Raw genomic sequence first — 18,020 nt, 5'->3', positions numbered from 1 at the left:
TCAGAAAGTAAGAACCAGGAATTTCAGGAGGGCTAGTCACCTTGGCTACACTCTCAAACACAAAGCATTTAAAGTCTCTTCCCAGGCCAATATTGTGGCAGCTTTTTCACCACGTAAGGGCTGTGGGAACTTATGCCCACACGGCAGCGGAGAAGCTTTGAGAAACAAAAAGGAGCAGCAGGTAAGAATATGCTAGAAAGTGTGGTTTCTTCCATTTGTAACACATAAGAGGATGTCGTAGGGAACTGGATTTCACATAGGTAGTAAGTGGTCACCTCTCTCTTCCAGCCTCTCCCCAAGCTGATCATCTCCCACTCCGCGGTAGGCGGATTACAAAGACCGGGACCGAGATCGGCACACAAAATCATAGCCATCTGCTACCAGGTTGCCAAACTCTTGCCAAAAGTGATATTGGGGACCAGCTCTATCCCTTTAGCTCCAAAAACAAAGCTCTTATAAAGAAATCCCCCGATGATATAAACTGCAACTAGTACCACAAACACAATGAGAAGAATGGAGTCCACACTGACACGGGATTCCTCTGCTGGACAGGCAACACTACTGTCCATCTCAAACAGATAGAAACAATTATTTGTTTTGTTTCTCTCCTCGCTAATTATCATAAAGGCATCCCCCATGGTGTTCTGGTTGCAGGATATCGTGATCATGGCCTGCCATGGTTCTTTACCACAGTGATTGTCGTACTTGATCCAATCCGTTCTATTGATGAGGTGGGTGTCATTGATGCGACCAATCACGGTGTCCGAGGAGCCTGCTTTGGATTGCACCAGTCCTGCATATGAGTTTGTGCTGGTATTGACCTGGCCATATATAACAAACATATATTTGTAGGAATCACCATCTTCATTACTGTTGGTCTGAAAAATCTTATTTTTCAGTGGAGCCAGTCTTTGGAGGAAAGCTTGTTCTGCTGCAGACTTCTTGTCTCCACCGGTCAGTATGCAGTCATTCACAACTAGGTTGTCAGTAATGGCTGATACAACAGCTATGCAGAGACACCACAATGGTGTGTACACCCTTGTCTCTCCTGGAGGTCCCTGAGGACTTCGGTGGAAGACCTCTAGTCTGATGGCATGATACGGATGTACAGCCTGCAGTGTGTGCTGGAAGCTGCACCTTACACTACAATGTGCATGGCTCCAAGGATAAGCATGTCAGAGCCCCTTCCTAGCACTGAGCTCACGCAGGGCTCACCGGCTCCCTCCACTCCTTATTCATCCCTCTACAATGCACATTCTTCTCCCTGCCAGGCCGGAAGCCCACCATAACTAATGTTGTACGAGGAGGATTTCGATTTTGTAGGAATTACAGACACTTTGTGTAATAAACCGTGAAATCAGACCAAGACAGAAGTACAGTTAAATCACACTTGTTTAATAATAACAGTAAAAAGAACAAACGTAGTTAAAACATAGCCAAAGTTCAGTAACTGGAATGGATAGTCAGCCAAGCCAGAAGTCAGGGATCAAAGTAGTGGAACAGCAAGCAGAATCCGGAGCCAGGAGGGATGTCAGCAAAGTCAGTCTTTAAACAGGAACGCAGGAGATGTTTCTAGTGATGTTGACCAAGGTGAAGGCAGAGCTCCTCTGGACTGGACAGCTTAAGTAGGCAGGACAGAAGAGCAGGCTATCAACAACAGCTGAGTAACTGTGGAGACATATGGGAGCTGGCAATTAGCTAACAGCTGAGCGGCCAGCTTGGAGAAGGAAGGGCTGAGCCCAGCCTTGACAGTACCCCCACCTCAACGACCCCTCCTCCTCGGAGGAGGAAAGGGGCATATACATCTTAAAATGAGACCCGGTGGGCTAGCAGCCGGCATGTGAGCAGCACCGAGTCAGAGCTCCGTGCAGGAGAACAAATCCTTCGGCCATCCTAGGTGACACTGACACTGATCCTGCTCCACACAGCCTCCGTTACACTACCGTGACCCGGCGGAACACAGCGGCATGGTAAAATACGGGCGCACACCTCTGGAATCTCTTGCGGAGTGCCTCTCTCAGTTTGCATGGGGCTCTCAAGATGGCGGCGGCCATGAGGCAGACGAACAAGGCCCGAGTAACACGCAGCAGAGTGGCTCTGGGAGATCCTCCTCACATCCTGACAAGGTGAGCCCGCTACCCCTAGAGCTGAGGGACCACGCAGGGGTCCCTCCAAAGACAGGCTACCGAGGGAAGAACTAGACGGGATGGCCCATGCAGAGGGGGAGGGTGAGCCCTCCTTGAAGCAGATTATGGAGGCTATATGCACATGTCAGTCCGCTCTAACTGAACATACAGATGGCATAAGAGCTGAAATGTCTTTCCTAAAGAATGATGTGCAGAACATTAGAGAAAGGGCCACCAAGGCTGAAAGGCGAATTAGTGACCTGGAAGATGTAGTGCGCCCACTGGAACATAAGGTGCAGGATGTTCAATATGCTCATACTGATAAGCTGGGGGACATGGAAGACTGCCAGAGGAGGAACAATATCCGCCTTGTAGGTTTCCCTGAAAAGGTGGAGGGCAAACAACCTGAGGACTTTCTTGAGTTATGGCTTAAGGATAATATGGCGGAAACTACCTTTTTGTGCCTTTTTGCCATAGAGAGGGCTCATAGGGTGCCATCGAAACCCCCCTCCCGGTGCCCATCCACGCCCGATGATAGCCCGTATCCTGCACTTTAGAGACCGTGAAAGCATCCTGTGTGCTGCGCGCACAATAGGAAATCTGCAATACAACGGAAGCAGAATCTCTATATATCCTGACTTCTCTGCGGCTACACAGAAGCAAAGAGCCAGCTTTGTGCATGTTAAGAAGAGGCTTAGAGATCTAGAAGTGGCTTACAGCATGCTCTACCCGGCGAAGCTGAGAGTGGTAGACGGGGGTAAAGTCTCCTTCTTTAACTCCCCTACTGAAGCATCGCGGTGGCTGGATGTTAGGGGACGCCCGAACCCTGAAGCTGGCAGCTGATTGCATAGTCTACATTCTTTGACCAAACCTGCAACAGCGTGACGTCTATTCCTGAGATTAGCCAGGAGGCTGAAGATTATCTCCCTTGTTATGTTGTGACACTGCAAGTATAAAGTAACTTGTCCTGTGCGGTTCTATCTGATATCCAGACGAAACCGCCTCTACCGCTCCTCCAAGATAAGTTGGGGTATGTTTCCCCCCCCCCTATATTTTGCCCCTCATTTGGACTGTTTTTTTCCCTCTTGTCTGACCTTTTTATACAATTTTTTTTTTTTTTTGTTTGAGATAGTAAAGGTCGCCTTTCTGACTGTGCCCTGAACTATACTACCCTAGGATTTGTTCCCTTTGTGGGGTTCTCCTGGTGGGGGACAGTGGGCGAAGAAGATAGCGGAACTTTCACCCTGAACAGAAGGGGAACATTCTTTTGTTGCCTCTTTCCCCTTTTTATCTCTCCCTATCTCGGGAGCCTCCCCCCTCCCCTTTCTCCCCTCTTTTTGCTTCTCTTCCCCCGCTCCCTTTTTTTTTTTCTTCTTTCCTTTTTTATTTTTATTTTTTGATGTTTTGTGCTCTTTTTACTTGAATACGACCTATGACCCCCTGAGTTCGATATAGCTATGGTTATAGGGTATATGCGCACAACATGTTTGGGTTGTGTGCAGGGTGGGATGGGTTGGATAATTCTGTTGTGCTGGTTGGTTCTGTGTGCTGTTGTCTCTCTCTGTTTGTATCCCCTCAGGTTGGAAATGCTGGCCGAGACCTGGATAGGTAATGCTCTTCCAATGCATACGTTATATTATAACTGCCTTATACATGGTACGTGAAATAAGTATATTATCATGGAATGTCCGTGGTATGAACTCAAAGGTAAAATGCTCCCTTGTCTTTGACTTTATATGACGATATAAACCACATATAATCCTGCTTCAGGAAACACATCTCCAAGGTTCTAAGGTTATGGCTCTAAAAAAAAGCCAACATTATGAGAGTCATACATGCTGAATATTCTACGTCAGGGATCTGCAATTAGCGGACCTCCAGCTGTTGCAAAACTACAAGTCCCATCATGCCTCTGCCTCTGGGTGTCATACTTGTGGCTGTCAGAGTCTTGCAGTGCCTCATGGGATTTGTAGTTCTGCAACAGCTGGAGGTCCGCTAATTGCTCCCGAGGGGTGGCTATTTTAGTAACAAAAAAATCAACAGCTCATATTGTGCAGGTTAAACCAGACCCTAACGGCAGATATGCTATATTGGTTTGTCAAATGTTTAATGTGTTTTTGACTCTGGTTTGTGTGTATGTTCCACCACCATTCTCCTTCCAAATATTGGACAGTATTCTACATGAAGCTGTACTGATAGCACAAGGCCCACTGCTGTTGATGGGAGATTTTAATGTGGTGTCGGATGGGGTTCTGGACAGTCACGGGTGTACATCTGGCTCACGTAATACCCTTGCATCATGGCTGGACAGCTATGCTCTCACGGACGCGTGGCACTACAAAAACCCAGGGGTCAGTGCATACTCGTGACACTCGGAGACCCATAAGACGTTGACTAGAATTGATATGCTTTTATCCTCAATAGATGGTCTCCCCATTATCTCCGGGGTTAGGTACCTTCCCAGGGTGCTATCGGACCACTCGCCTTTTGGAGGTCACGTTGGACCTAAATTACCCTACTGGGAGACGACAATGGTGACTGCAAACACAGTGGCTGCAGGAGGAATATGTGACGTTGAAATACAAGGAGGCCATGGGTCACTATTGGAGGGAGAATGGTGCTGTGACCACGGTACACACACAGTGGGAGACCTTTAAAGCTACCATGAGAGGAATTTTTGCTAAAGAGACAAAAGACTTTGCAAAGGCCCTGGACTGTGAGGTGAAACAGCTAGAATGTGACATTACTCTTGCAGAACAGACATACATACAGGACCCATCCCCTGACAATTATAAAGCATGGCATGACCTGAGGAGACAGTTTAGATTGCTTCTGACGGACCAGACCACAAAGAAACAGCTCTGGCAAACCCGCTCCATTTTTGAATTTGGGGACAAGGGTGGCCGCTTGCTAGCCTTTTTGGCGAGACCTATATATGCCGCAATATCTGTATTAAGTATCAGACACCCAGTGGGCGACCTAGTGACTGATACGCAGGAGATCTTGAACACTTTTTTTAATTTTTATTGCGACCTTTATCAATCCCAATCCAACTGTACGGACCGAGACCTGTCCTCTTATTTAGAGGATATAGACCTCCCACTACTGCCCCTAGAGGACAGTGCTACTTTAGAGCAGTCTATTACCTCTGAAGAAATAGCTGGTGCCATTTCCTCCTTCAGACCGGGTAAGTCACCTGGACTGGACGGTTTTCCGGCGGAATGGTACCAGCTCCACACGGAGAGTTTAGTCCCTCGCCTTCTAAAGGTGTTTGTGGCTGCAGAAAAAGAGGGTATCTTGCCGGAATCCATGCGCAAAGCTTTAATCGTTTTGATTCCAAAGCCCGGCAAGGACCCTCAAGAATGTGAATCGTATAGACCGATCTCTTTGATCAATACTGATGCCAAAATACTGGCCAAAATTTTGGCCGGTAGATTGCAGTAGTTGATTCTCAAACTGATCAACTCCGATCAAACAGGTTTTATCCCAGGCCACTGCACTCAAATGAACCTCAGGAGACTCTATGTGAATATGCAAATTTCCCATGCTAATATTGGTAGTCAAGTGATAGCCTCACTCGATACAAAAAAGGCATTCGATTCGGTCGAGTGGAAATACATGTTCTCCCTACTGGATAAAATGGGTTTTGGACCGAGGTTTGTGAATTGGGTTAGATTACTACATAATGACCCCCGAGCATGTATTAGAGTGAACATGGCAGGGATGTCCCCTATCCCCTCTCCTTTTTTGCTCTGGCTATAGAGCCCCTGACTGCCAAACTTAGGACTCGGGGTGACATTAAGGGACTTTTGGTCGGGGATTTGAAGGAACGTGTTTCGTTATATGCAGATGATATGCTGCTTTATCTTGGGGACCCTGCCCAATCGTTAGCCAATGCATTCCGGGTGATCGAGGAATTCGGAGACTTTTCGGGGTTCTGGATTAACTGGACCAAATCAACGCTATTCCCCCTAGACCCGCAGCCAGGTTTAATGCCCCCTCCTCGATGTCCTCTGACAGTCACAACCCAATTTAAATACCTAGGGATACACGTTCAATTGCCTGTAGAGTCATTCACGGAGGTGAATCTCTGGCCGGTAATTAGAGACTTTAGAGACAGAATACAAAAATGGAAGGAACTCCGGCTCACTTTATTAGGAAGAGCTAACTTGTTTAAAATGATTTATCTTCCGAAATCTCTATAAATACTCTCTAATGCCCCGCGGTTTATCCCTAAAAAGACTTTTGTATATATTGACTCCTTGCTGACCTCCTTTTTGTGGGGTGGCAAGGCAGCTCGAGTATCGCTGACCATTCTGCAACTACCCATGGGGAGAGGGGGTCTGGCAATCCCAAATCTTCACATGTACTACTTGGCGTCACAGTTAGTTCAGACTCATTGGCGTATGTTTCCGCAGCTGAACAACGCAGCGACAGCAGTGGAGGCAGCTGCGGCTTCCTCCTATGAGACGCTCTTAAATTTCTTCTGTAGAGGTGAAGTACCAACGGAAAGTGGCATGACTGTACTCAAACCAGCTAAACAGGTGCTAGAGACATGTACAAGGCATATACAGGACGCACCCTCCTATTTATCACCAAATGCCCCCCTGTGGTTGAACGCTTGTTTAAAAGATTTTTTCCTCCTGGACGATGGACATAAGCCTTGGCATGGCCTTGTCTATTTACATCAGCTCTTTGACAATGGGGACCTTAAAACATTTGCACAATTGAAAAGGGAGTTGGGTATTCCTGACTCATGGGCATTCCAGTACGCCAGACTGAAACATGCGGCTCATGCTCAATTTGGGGCTGGGCCAATACTTTTGGAAAACACGAGAATGGAAAAATTGCTTGCAGAGCCGGAGCACACAAAACGTGTCTCTATCTATTACACGATTCTTATGGCCAAAAACAGCCCAGTGAGGAAAAAATGAGGAGCAGATGGACGGAGGTGATTCCGGAGATGACTGAGGACCAGTGGGAGGAAGTTCTAACCTCCTATGGGCCCACAGTCATTTCAGCTCGGGACAAACTTATACAGTTACGATACCTTCACCAAATGTATTATACCCCACACAGACTATTTAGGATGGGCAGAAGAGATGACCCTTCTTGCCACAAGTGCCAGGTGGCAGATGGTACCTTTATTCACATGATGTGGGAGTGTGGTAAAGTAAGACCGTTGTGGTCACGGGTGTCCCAGTTTATTGCAGACACTTTTGATCTCTTGAATATATGTAGCCCACTCTTGGGACTCCTGGGGGTAATAGAGGATGAGGTGATGAATAACAATACGAGACAGTTCCTACGATTACTGTATTACTATGTCAGAAAACGTATAGTCTTGAACTGGATAAAGAGTGAGGTTCTTACCTTATCCGCATGGAAAGGACTGGTTAATGCAAATATTACCCTGTACAGAATGACTTATGAAGCAAGAGGTAGTAAGAAAAAATTTAATAAAATATGGGGTAGATGGATAAATTCTAAGGAAACTACACCATGCAACACCTAAAGGACATGACTGTATACCACTGTCGAATAATATTCAATGAGAGATGCTATTGGAGAGGGCATATCTGGGGGGGGTGACAGCACACAGCACAGATAGATGTGAGGGAATTAACCTCCATGGTTTTGGTCTATAAATTGTTTATTAGTTTGTTCTTTGCTTTGCCATTCCACATGCCGATGGACGATATGACCCGTAACTAATATGGGTAAATGGTAAATTATACAGAAAGAAATGCTATATGTGCTAACATATCTTTATCTGCGGACCATGCAACCTTATAAACAGTCCATACTTCTGATGCCTTGTTGACTATGGTTGAGATTGTATTCTGTAAATGATGCCTTCTTTTTTATGTATGTACATTTAGCAAATAAAAACTTAAAAAAAAAAAAAATGAGACCCGGTGAGACCGTACCCTTTCCAATGCACCAGGTACTGTATGCGCCCATGGAACCTACAGGAGTCAACAATGGACTGTATTTCATACTCCTCATGGTTCTCAGCCTGTACAGGGTGAGGACGTGACACCGAGGTGGTAAAGCAGTTGCAGACCAAAGGTTTTAATAAGGAGACATGAAATACGTTTGAAATACACATATTAGAAGGAAGGTCTAATGCGTAAGCCACTTGGTTAATCCTGTGAAGAATACGGAAAGGCCCAATAGACCGAGGTGTGAACTTCAGTGAGGGAACACAAAGTCAGAGATTGCGAGATGACAGCCAGACCATGTCCCCAAACTGGTAGGGAGTGCAGGCAGGAGTCTGCGGTCAGCACGACGCAAAGCCTCCTGGACTTGTGCCCAAGTGGAAAGAAGACCACGGAATTCCTCCACTAACACAGGAATACTCTGCGCAACAAATGAGTCAGCAACATGGAAGGTTGGAAACCATAGTTCACCATAAACGGGGACAATTGGGAAGCTGAATTCAAGGCACTGTTGTGAACAAAATCTGCCCACAGTAATAGGTCTGACCAGTTGTTAAGATGGTCAGAAATATAGCAACGTAGGAATTGCTCCAAGGACTGATTGGCTCGTTTTGTGGCCCCATTAGACTGCAGGTGATACGCAAAGGAAAAAGCAAGCTGAATTCCCAGCTGTGCACATAAGGCTCGCCAGAACTGGGACACAAACTGACTACCCCTGTCCGAGACAATCACCTTGGGTAGCCCATGTAAGCAAAAGATCTCCTGAGCAAAAATGGAAGCCAGTTCCTTAGAAGTGAACCGTCAACGACCATTAGGATAACTGTGTTGCCCTAGGAGTTGGGTAACTCCATAATGAAATCCATAGGCAGGTGGGTCCAGGGCCTCTCTCCACTGGGCATGGGTTGCAGGAGGCCCACTGGAAGGTGTCATGGAGTCTTACACACACAGAACAGGCAGCTACGAAGGCAGTTACATCAGCTTCCCAGGGTGGCCAGCTGCCTTGGGAGAATGGTAAGTCTGGAGCACGGCAGTACGGAGACTCTCTGGGACAAAGCAGTGGTTACAAGGTTTCTCAGGAGGAGCATGGACCTGAGCAGCAAGAATTTTGTCACCCAAAGGAGAAGTGACACTGGGGAGAGCCGTTGCCAGGATACGATCAGGAGGAATCACAGGAACCGGAACTGGCTCCAACTTGGAAGTGGAGGAAAATTGTAGTGACAAGGCGTCAGCGCTTACATTCTTAGTACTGGGTAAGAATGAGACAATGTAATTGAAACTTGACAAGAAAAGAGCCCATCGCGCCCTTCTGGGAGAGAGGCATTTAGCCTCAGACAAGAATGTGAGATTCTTATGGTCAGTAAGAATGAGAACCGGCACAGCGGTACGTTAGAGGAGATGTCTCCATTCTTTCAGGGCTAAAATGATTGCCAACAGTTCTCTGTCACCAATCTCGTAATTGCACTCCGCTGGTGACAATTTCTTGGAAAAGTAGAAACAAGGAAGCATAGCGCTCTCAGAGGTAGGACGTTGAGACAGAAGGGCACCAACACCAGTCTCAGAAACATCAACCTCAAGGATAAATGGTAACGAAGGATCAGGATGTGCCAACACAGGAGCAGAAACAAAGGCAGCTGTCAGGAAAGGTTCCCTCCGCTGGCAATTTTCGATCATTTGGCGTGCAGTACTGATGTCCAACAGCAGGTGTCTCCTGGCAGTTTGGAGCTGTCAGAAGAGCTTTTCCCTGCTGGTATTATGTCATCTTTGGGCCACAGTACTGGTGTCCACCAGCGGAGGGATCCTGGCTGTGTGGAGCAGGTATTACCTTCTGCAATTAGGCATCATCTGACTTTGATAGCAGCTATAGTATAAATACCTGGCAAGTGCACACACACCTTGCCCTCGTATTGTCCTTGTGCCCTGACCTGCAGCCTGTTTATCTGTTAGCCTGAACCTGAACCCTGATTCCTCTATCCTGGACCTGTTTGTATCTGTTCCTGTATCCCTGGATCCTTGCCCTGCAGCCTGTTCCCTCCATCTTGCTCCCTGTCTGTTTACTCCTGGCCCCCCATCTACTGATCTCCTGTTTATGACCCTGGCCTGGCTTGACTACGATTATGGTACTCCCTTTTGCTACATATGCTGGTTGGTTTATTATCACTGGTTGTGTGATTTGTTCACTCCGTTTTTATTGGTGGTGTGTTCACATGTATATGCATTTACTTTAATAAACTTACTTTCACCTATTTATGTCTGGTTCACTCTGTCGCAGTCACACAGTTCTGGTCACCTCTAGTTTATGACAGCAGCCTTGGGACTCTCAAAGGCCTTAATGGACTCCGGAGACCAACTCTGTAGGTTACTGTCCTTTCTGGTCATATCAGTTAGGGGCTTGACTAGAGACGAGACGTTACAAATAAATTTCCGATAATAGATGGCAAAGCCCAGGAAATGCTGCAGAGGACATAAATCCATGGGTCGGGGGCTACTGTAGGACCGCCAAAAGTTTCTCTGGGTCCATCGAAAAGGCAGCAGTGGAAATAACATGCCCAGGAATTTAACCTGTTCACGATGGAACTCGCACTTCTCCAGTTTACAATAGATATTGTTCTCTCTTCCTTTCTGAAGCACACGACAGACATCTGTGTGCTGGCTCTCCAAAGACTTAGAAAATATGAGGATATTATCAAGATAGACCATCACACATATCTGCAACAAATCTCAGAGGACATCATTAATAAATTCCTGGAAAACTGCCGGGGCATTACAGCATTACAAAGACCAAAAGGCGTTACGAGGTACTCATAATAGCCTGTTCTGGTATTAAACACAGTTTTCTACTCATTGCCCTCCCTAATCCTCATGAGATTGTATGCCCCCCTTAAATCAAGCTTTGTGAAAACCGTTGCTCCCATGAAGCGGTCAAATAACTCCATAATCAACGGAATCGGATAGGCATTCTTAATCATGAAACAATTGCGACCCCTATAATCAATACAAGGTCTTAGTTCACCACTCTTCTTCTTTACAAAGAAGAAACCAGCACCAGCAGGAGTCAAGGATTTGCTGATGAAACCTTGAGAAAGTGTGTCTGCAGCATACTCCTCCATGGCCTTATCCTGCAAGACCAACAAAGGGTAAACCCGGCCATGAGGGGGTATGGCACCAGGTTGAAGGTCAATTGCGCAATCATACGGCCGGTGTGGAGGCAAACTACAGTTTTGACCTTTGTCAAAGACATCGCTAAAATTGTGGTACTCCTCCGGCAGGGAAGAGAATGAAGAGGTGCACAGGACCTTGGGTACCTTCTGGAAGCATGTCTCACTGCATTGTGGTGACCAGGAAAGAACTTTATTATGGAGCCAATCAAAAGAGGGGTTGTGCCTCTGTAACCAAGGATAACCAATAAACAGCGGAAACTTAGGTGAGAAAATAACTTGAAATTGGATTATCTCATGGTGAAAAGCCCCTACGGGCATGGACAATGGAACAGTCTTATGAGTCACATGGGCAGGCTGTAGAGGTCTCCCATCAAGAGCCTCAATGACAAGTGGAGTGTCACGCAGAGGTAGCAGAATCGAGTGCTTTGATACAAAGGCAGTATCAATGAACAGGGCTGCAGCCCCAGAGTCGATTAGAGCCTGTATCTCAATGAACGAATCAGCCCAAGAAAGGGTGACCGAAACCAGGGGCCTATCCTTCTGGATAACTGGGGATGAAACAACGCCACCTAAGGTCTGTCCATGATAGGACCTCAAGCTTTAGGCGTTCCCTGGACGGGTAAGACAAGACTTCAAATAGTGACCCGCCTGGCCACAATAAAGGCACAATCTCTCCCTCCTCCTAAAGGTCCTCTGATCCGCAGAGAGACTGGTGAAACTCAAGTGCATCGGTTCACCTTCACTGCCCTAATTGGTACCAGGAGACCTGGGAGGTGAGGGAGGCACAGGTGGGACTGCAAAGCTCAGAGACAAATGTACAGGAGGCTTCCGCAAGTGCTCTTTTTTTTTTGTAAATTTTTATTTATTAACAGTTTTTCAACACATACGATACAAAATACATGTCCCAAACCCCCCCACCCACTCCCTCTCGCTCCCTCCCCCCCAGACCCTTGTGCAGCCCTCCGACCAATACCCAAATCACATTCCACGTTCACCAACTGTACCCCACAAAAATCATACTTCCCAAACTTTAATGGCAGTACTGATCCCCGAGGCTAAGCAAATAACTAACCGTGATTACATTATTACTCTGCCCATTACATCGGATGGCTATTGAGGAACCCTCTCCCAGCTCAGCGAATTAATTCAAGGTATCCTTGGCATCTAGCCAACATTGCCACACCTTTTAAAATTTCTTGGGACATCCCCTACTTAGGTATAAAAAAGGTAGTGCTTTATTAATTATACTTTTCCAGTAGGACACCGTAGGTGGTTCGGGTTTTTTTCCAACACAACAGAATAGCTTTGCGTGCGTAAAACAAAGACAGGGAGATCATAGTCCTCTATGCCCTTTGGGGCGCTAACTCATCCACCAGTCCAAGCAAACATGCCACGATTATGACAGGAATTGGCACCGAAAGTACTGTTTGTATAGTGTGCGTCACTCCTTTCCACAAGTCCTTTATCTACCGGCACTGCCAAAATATATGGTCAAAGTCAGCGTGGCTATCCGTGCAGTGCCAGCACCCTGCTGTACCCATACCATATATCCCAGCTATCCTTGCAGGGGTATAGTACACCCTGTGTAAAATTTTGAATTGAATGAGCCTGTCTCTGACTGACACCAGGGTTTTGAAAGGGTAATCCCGAAATCTGTTACTAATGCGCTCCACGTGTCTCTCCTTTTTTTTAAGCATGTTTGGCCTTTCAACAAATAGTTCTTTGTAGACTATGGAGAGGGGCTTCAGCAAGTTCTCTGTCCTTAACATACTCTCCAGGGGAGACACACCCAGCTCCAGAGTGTCAGAACCGAACTGAGTGAGAAAGGCATGTCTCAACTGGAGATATCGAAATAGATACCAATTTGGAAGGTTGTATTTAACTTTCAGTTGGTCAAACGTGAATAGCTTTGTCCCCCCACTACATGCTTCAATTGTTTGATGCCAACCCTGGCCCACATCACTGGATCAGGAATCGCATCCAAAGTGTGGTAGTCTGGGATTGAACCAAAAGGGGGTGTCTTGCGAACAGCTCCCCACTTTGTTTTTCATCAAGATCTGTGCCTTGTCCCACACTCGCATCGTTGCTCGCATTGAGACCGTCAAAGATGGAGAGGCTTGTGGGCCCCTGTATACTAAGTAGGATAAGCTCTGATACGAGCCCAGAAGGTCTGCCTCTAGTACCGTTGCCGAATCCCCGTCGTCCTTTGTCAGCCAGCGTTGGGTGATCACCATCTGCCCTGCTATGAAATATTTAAAAAGGTCCAGTAATGCCAAGCCATCTTGACCCCAGGGCTCCTGCAAGGTACGAAGACTTATTCCGGGGTGGGCGGCGGCCCATAGAAAGGAGCTAAATAGACTATTCACTCTCCTAAAAAAGGAACAGGGAATCCAAATTGGCGTGTTTAGCAGAAGGTATAGGAACACCGGTAGAACTTTCATTTTAAGTAGGTTAACCCTATCAATCAGGGACAATGGCAGATGTTTCCACGCATCTAGGTTTAGGGACAGAAAATCACCAACTCGGGGGGATACTCGTACACCCAAATACTTGAACTCCTTCACCCATTCAATGAGTACCCTGTTGGTCGCTAGAGCTTGGGCATCTGTGTCAATAGCCATCACATTAGACTTCTCCCAATTAACTTCGGAGCCCAGAGAACATGTCAAATTTGTCAAGTACCCCTAACACCGCCTCCAAGGATGGCCCTGAGTCTCACAGAAAGAGAAGCATGTCAACGGCGTATAATGCTATGCATTCCCGGATACCCCCTATCTCTAATGCTCCAACCTCAGGTGACCTACGCAGAGCTATAGCCAAGGGCTCTATTGCTAGAGCAAAGAAAGATGGGGACAGCGAGCACCCCTGACGCGTGCCCCTGCCCACTCTAAACTGAGAGGAGACCGAGGTACCTATCTTTATGGCCGCTTGAGGATTACTATAGAGCAGAGAAATCCAAGTCACAAAAACCTCTCCAAAGCCCATGTGCCGCAGAACTGCCAACATATACTGCCAGTCTACCAAATCAAATGCCTTGGCCATGTCAAGGAACACCACTACCCTAGTTCCCGTCCTGTCATGTTCAATTTGTAAGTGAGCAAACAGTCTGCGAAGGTTGGTGTCTGTAGATTTTTGCGGAATAAAGCCCGTCTGATCTATGTCCACCAAGTGATAACTTGGGAAAGTCTGGTAGCCAACACCTTCGTTAAATTTTTTTAACCCTGATTCAGCAGCGCTATAGGCCTATATGACAAGCATAATAAGGGGTTTTTGCCCGGCTTCGGCAGAAGAATCACCTGCGCTTCTAATAATGAGTCGGGGAGGCACTTATGTTTAAGTCAGTAACCAAACAGGACTTTAAGTCTAGGGACCAGGTCTTCCATATGTAGCCTATACCCCGCAAGTGCTCCTTAAAAGAGAGTCTTTCTCTGAGTCTAGAGTCAACGAGTATGGTGAAAAGTGATCCAGCTCAGTGGGTATATCTTGGCTGCTTGATGGTATCCGGAGACCATGAGAAAAAAAGCAGCCACGAGGGCCTCATTGTTCCACGCAACCTCTGCTGCCAGAGTACGGAATTCAATGGCCTAGTCAGCAACAGTCCTTGTACTCTGTTCGATGGACATAAGGCACTTGGCAGAAGAATTGGAGCGTGTGGGAACATCAAATACCCTTTTAAACAAATTCAGGGTCATTTAAGACAACAGGTTTTTGCGTCTCCCATAGAGCGTTTGCCCAGGCCAAGGCTTTCTCAGAAAGCAAAGATATCATGAAACCTACTTTGCTTCTGTCCATGGGAAACAGCTGGGACAGCATCTCAAAGTATATCTCAACCTGGTTGAGAAACCCTCTGCATTGGACTGGATCACCCCAAATCGCTGGGAAAGCAGAGTGGAACCAGACATACCTCTTATAGAGGTAATACTCAAGGTGGGTGCCTGCACAGAGATTGAGTGGCAGCAGGGTCGGCCTGCAACATAGGTTGTATCAGGGCAGCCACAGTGGGAGATTCCAGGTGAGCCGTGAGACTCAGGAGCGTTTGTAACGCCATGGCAAAATGATCCATGCAGTGATCCAGTTCATTCAATCTGGAATTTTTTTTACCAACAAGTGGATTCATGGCCTTTGCCTACTGTCAGAAACCGTGAAATCAGACCGAGATAGACGTACAGTTAAATCACACTTGTTTAATAATACAAGTAAAAAGAACAAATGTAGTCAAAACATAGCCAAAGTTCAGTAACCGGAACGGATAGTCAGCCAAGCCATTCAGGGATCAAAGTAGTGGAACAGCAAGCAGGATCCGGAGCCAGAAGGGATGCCAGCAAAGCCAGTCTTTAAATAGGAATGCAGGAGATGTTTCTTGTTATGTAGTCCAAGGCAAAGGTAGAGCTACTTTGGACTGGATGGCTTAAGTAGGCAGGACAGATGAGCAGGATATCAACAACAGCTGAGTAACTGTGGAGAGAGATGGGAGCTGGCAATTAGCCAACAGCTGAGCGGCCAGCTCTGAGAAGGAAGGGCTGAGCCCAGCCCCGACATTTCATTCTACAGCTCTCATGATTAGCTGGCAACCATTCAAGGGTAGTCTCTATATTGCAGGGATAGAGAGGGTAAAAAAGGGGGAGGGGTATGCTTGTATATCAAAAATGAAGTAAATGTGAGAGAGGACATCACTAAGGGAGCAAGGGAGAAGGTGGATTTCTTATGGGTAGAGCTACAAAGGGAGGAAACTAAGGGGAAAGTAATACTGGGAGTATGCTATAGGCCCCCTAACCAGAGGGAGGAGGAGGCGGACCTCCTATCGCAGACATAGACTGGAAGGAAGGAACTACGCATTCATCTAAGGCTTGCCAGTTCCTAAATGTCTTGCAGGACAATTTCATGGGTCAGATGGTAAATGCACTAACTAGAAACAAAGTGTTACTAGACCTACTGATTACCAACAATACAAGCCCGATCATGGATGTGGAAATATGGGGCAATTTAAGAAACATCGATCACAGGTCAATTTGTTTTAGTATAAATCACACAAATAGGAAACATAAGGAGAATACAAAGACACTGAATTTCAAAAGAGCGAACTTCCCTAAACTACAATCCTTGCTAGAAGATAAAAATTGGGATAAAATCTTAGGAACAAAGAACAAGGAGGACAAATGTGTATGCGTTAAGAGCATATTAAATAAGGGCATTCACCACTGCATCCCAATGGGAAATACATTTAGATAAGCTAATAAAAGTCCTAGGTGGCTTAACTCCAATGTAAAAAATGCATATAAAAACAAAGGAGAAGGCCTTTCAAAAATACAAGGCTGAGTGATCATAATCAGCATTCCAACTGTACAAAGAATGCAACAAGAAATGTAAGGGTGCAATCAGGGAGGCTAAGATAGAACATGAAAGGCATCTTTGTCCTATAAAGAATGATGAAGGGAATCTGGTTACGAAGGATGGAGAGATGGCAGAGGTACTGAATTTATTCTTCTTCTTATGCCCCGTACACACGAGAGGACTTATGTCCGACAGACTTCCAAAGGAGTTCCGCCGGAGTTCCGACGGAGTTCTGACAGACTTTTCGGCCGAACGGACTTGGCCACACACGATCACACTAAACTCCGACGGATTCGAACGTGATGACGTACGACTGGACTCGAATAAGGAAGTTCATAGCCAGTAGCCAATAGCTGCCCTAGCGTCGGTTTTAGTCCGTCGGAGTAGCATACACACGAGCGGAGTTTTCGAAGGGGACCGGGTCCGGCGGAGTTCCGTCGGGAAAATTTGAAGCATGCTTCATTTCTAAAGTCCGTCAGACTTTGGCGAATCAAAAGTCCGTTGCAGCCCACACACGATCGGATAGTCTGACGGACTCGGTCCTTCGGACTTTGGATGTTGAAAAGTCCGCTCGTGTGTACGGGGCATTAGTCTTCACAAGGGAATCGGGAGACTTTTGTAACCAAAACTGCAATGTTGTTCCTCATGACATGTCAAAAGAAGCACCCTCATGGCTAACAGAGGACAAAATTGTAATTAGACTTGAAAAACGTAACATCAATAAGTCATCGGGACCAGATGGCTTGCACCCGAGAGCCCTTAAGGAACTCAGTCAAGTAATTGCCAGACCATTGTTCCTAATTTTTACAGAATGGTAGCAGCTGATTGGAGAAAAGCCAATGTAGCACCAATATTTAAAAAAGAGCCAAGATACATCCCTGGGAATTAAAGATCAGTTAGCCTAACATCAATTGTATGCAAGCCTTTGGGGGGGATGATAAGGGACTATATACAAGATTTTAGTAATGACAACGGTATCTTTAGCAGTAATCAGCATGGATTCATGAAGAATCGTTCTTGCCAAACCAATCTATTAACTTTCTATGAGGAGGTGAACTGCCATCTAGATAAGAGAAGGTCCATAGACGTGGTGTATCTGGATTTTGCAAAAGCATTTGATACAGTTCCCCATAAATGTTTACTGTACAAAGTAAGGTCTGTTGGCATGGACCATAGGCTGAGTACATGGATTGAAAACTGGATACAGGGGCGAGTTCAGAGGCTAGTGATAAATGGGGAGTACTTGAAATGGTCTGGAGTGGAAAGTGGGTTTCCCCAGGGTTCTTTGCTGGGACCAATCATGGTTGGTTTCATGGTTAGTTAGGTTGAATAAAGACCATCAAGTTCAACCTGAGTGTCTACAATTGTCCCTATCCCTGTACATTGCACACTCACATCGGTCCCTACCGTTAAGGAGCCCACAATCCAAGGTCCCCATTCATATACTAGGGCCAATTTTTTTG

General features: G+C 46.3%; 1 protein-coding gene and 1 pseudogene across 1 annotated transcript in view; both read right to left on the bottom strand.

Moving 5' to 3' along the window:
- Positions 1 to 18,020, bottom strand: part of LOC143987713 (plasminogen-like) — a 142,512-nt gene that overhangs the window by 56,354 nt on the left and 68,138 nt on the right. The window lies entirely within an intron of this gene.
- Positions 253 to 1,048, bottom strand: LOC143987714 (cation-dependent mannose-6-phosphate receptor pseudogene; annotated as a pseudogene).

The sequence above is a fragment of the Lithobates pipiens genome, unplaced genomic scaffold, assembly GCF_037356315.1.
Source record: "Lithobates pipiens isolate NorthernLeopardFrog02 unplaced genomic scaffold, aLitPip1_a1.2 Scaffold_18, whole genome shotgun sequence".
NCBI lineage: Eukaryota > Metazoa > Chordata > Amphibia > Anura > Ranidae > Lithobates > Lithobates pipiens.
Note: the sequence above shows the minus strand (reverse complement) of the source record. Positions and strands in the feature narration are given on the sequence as shown.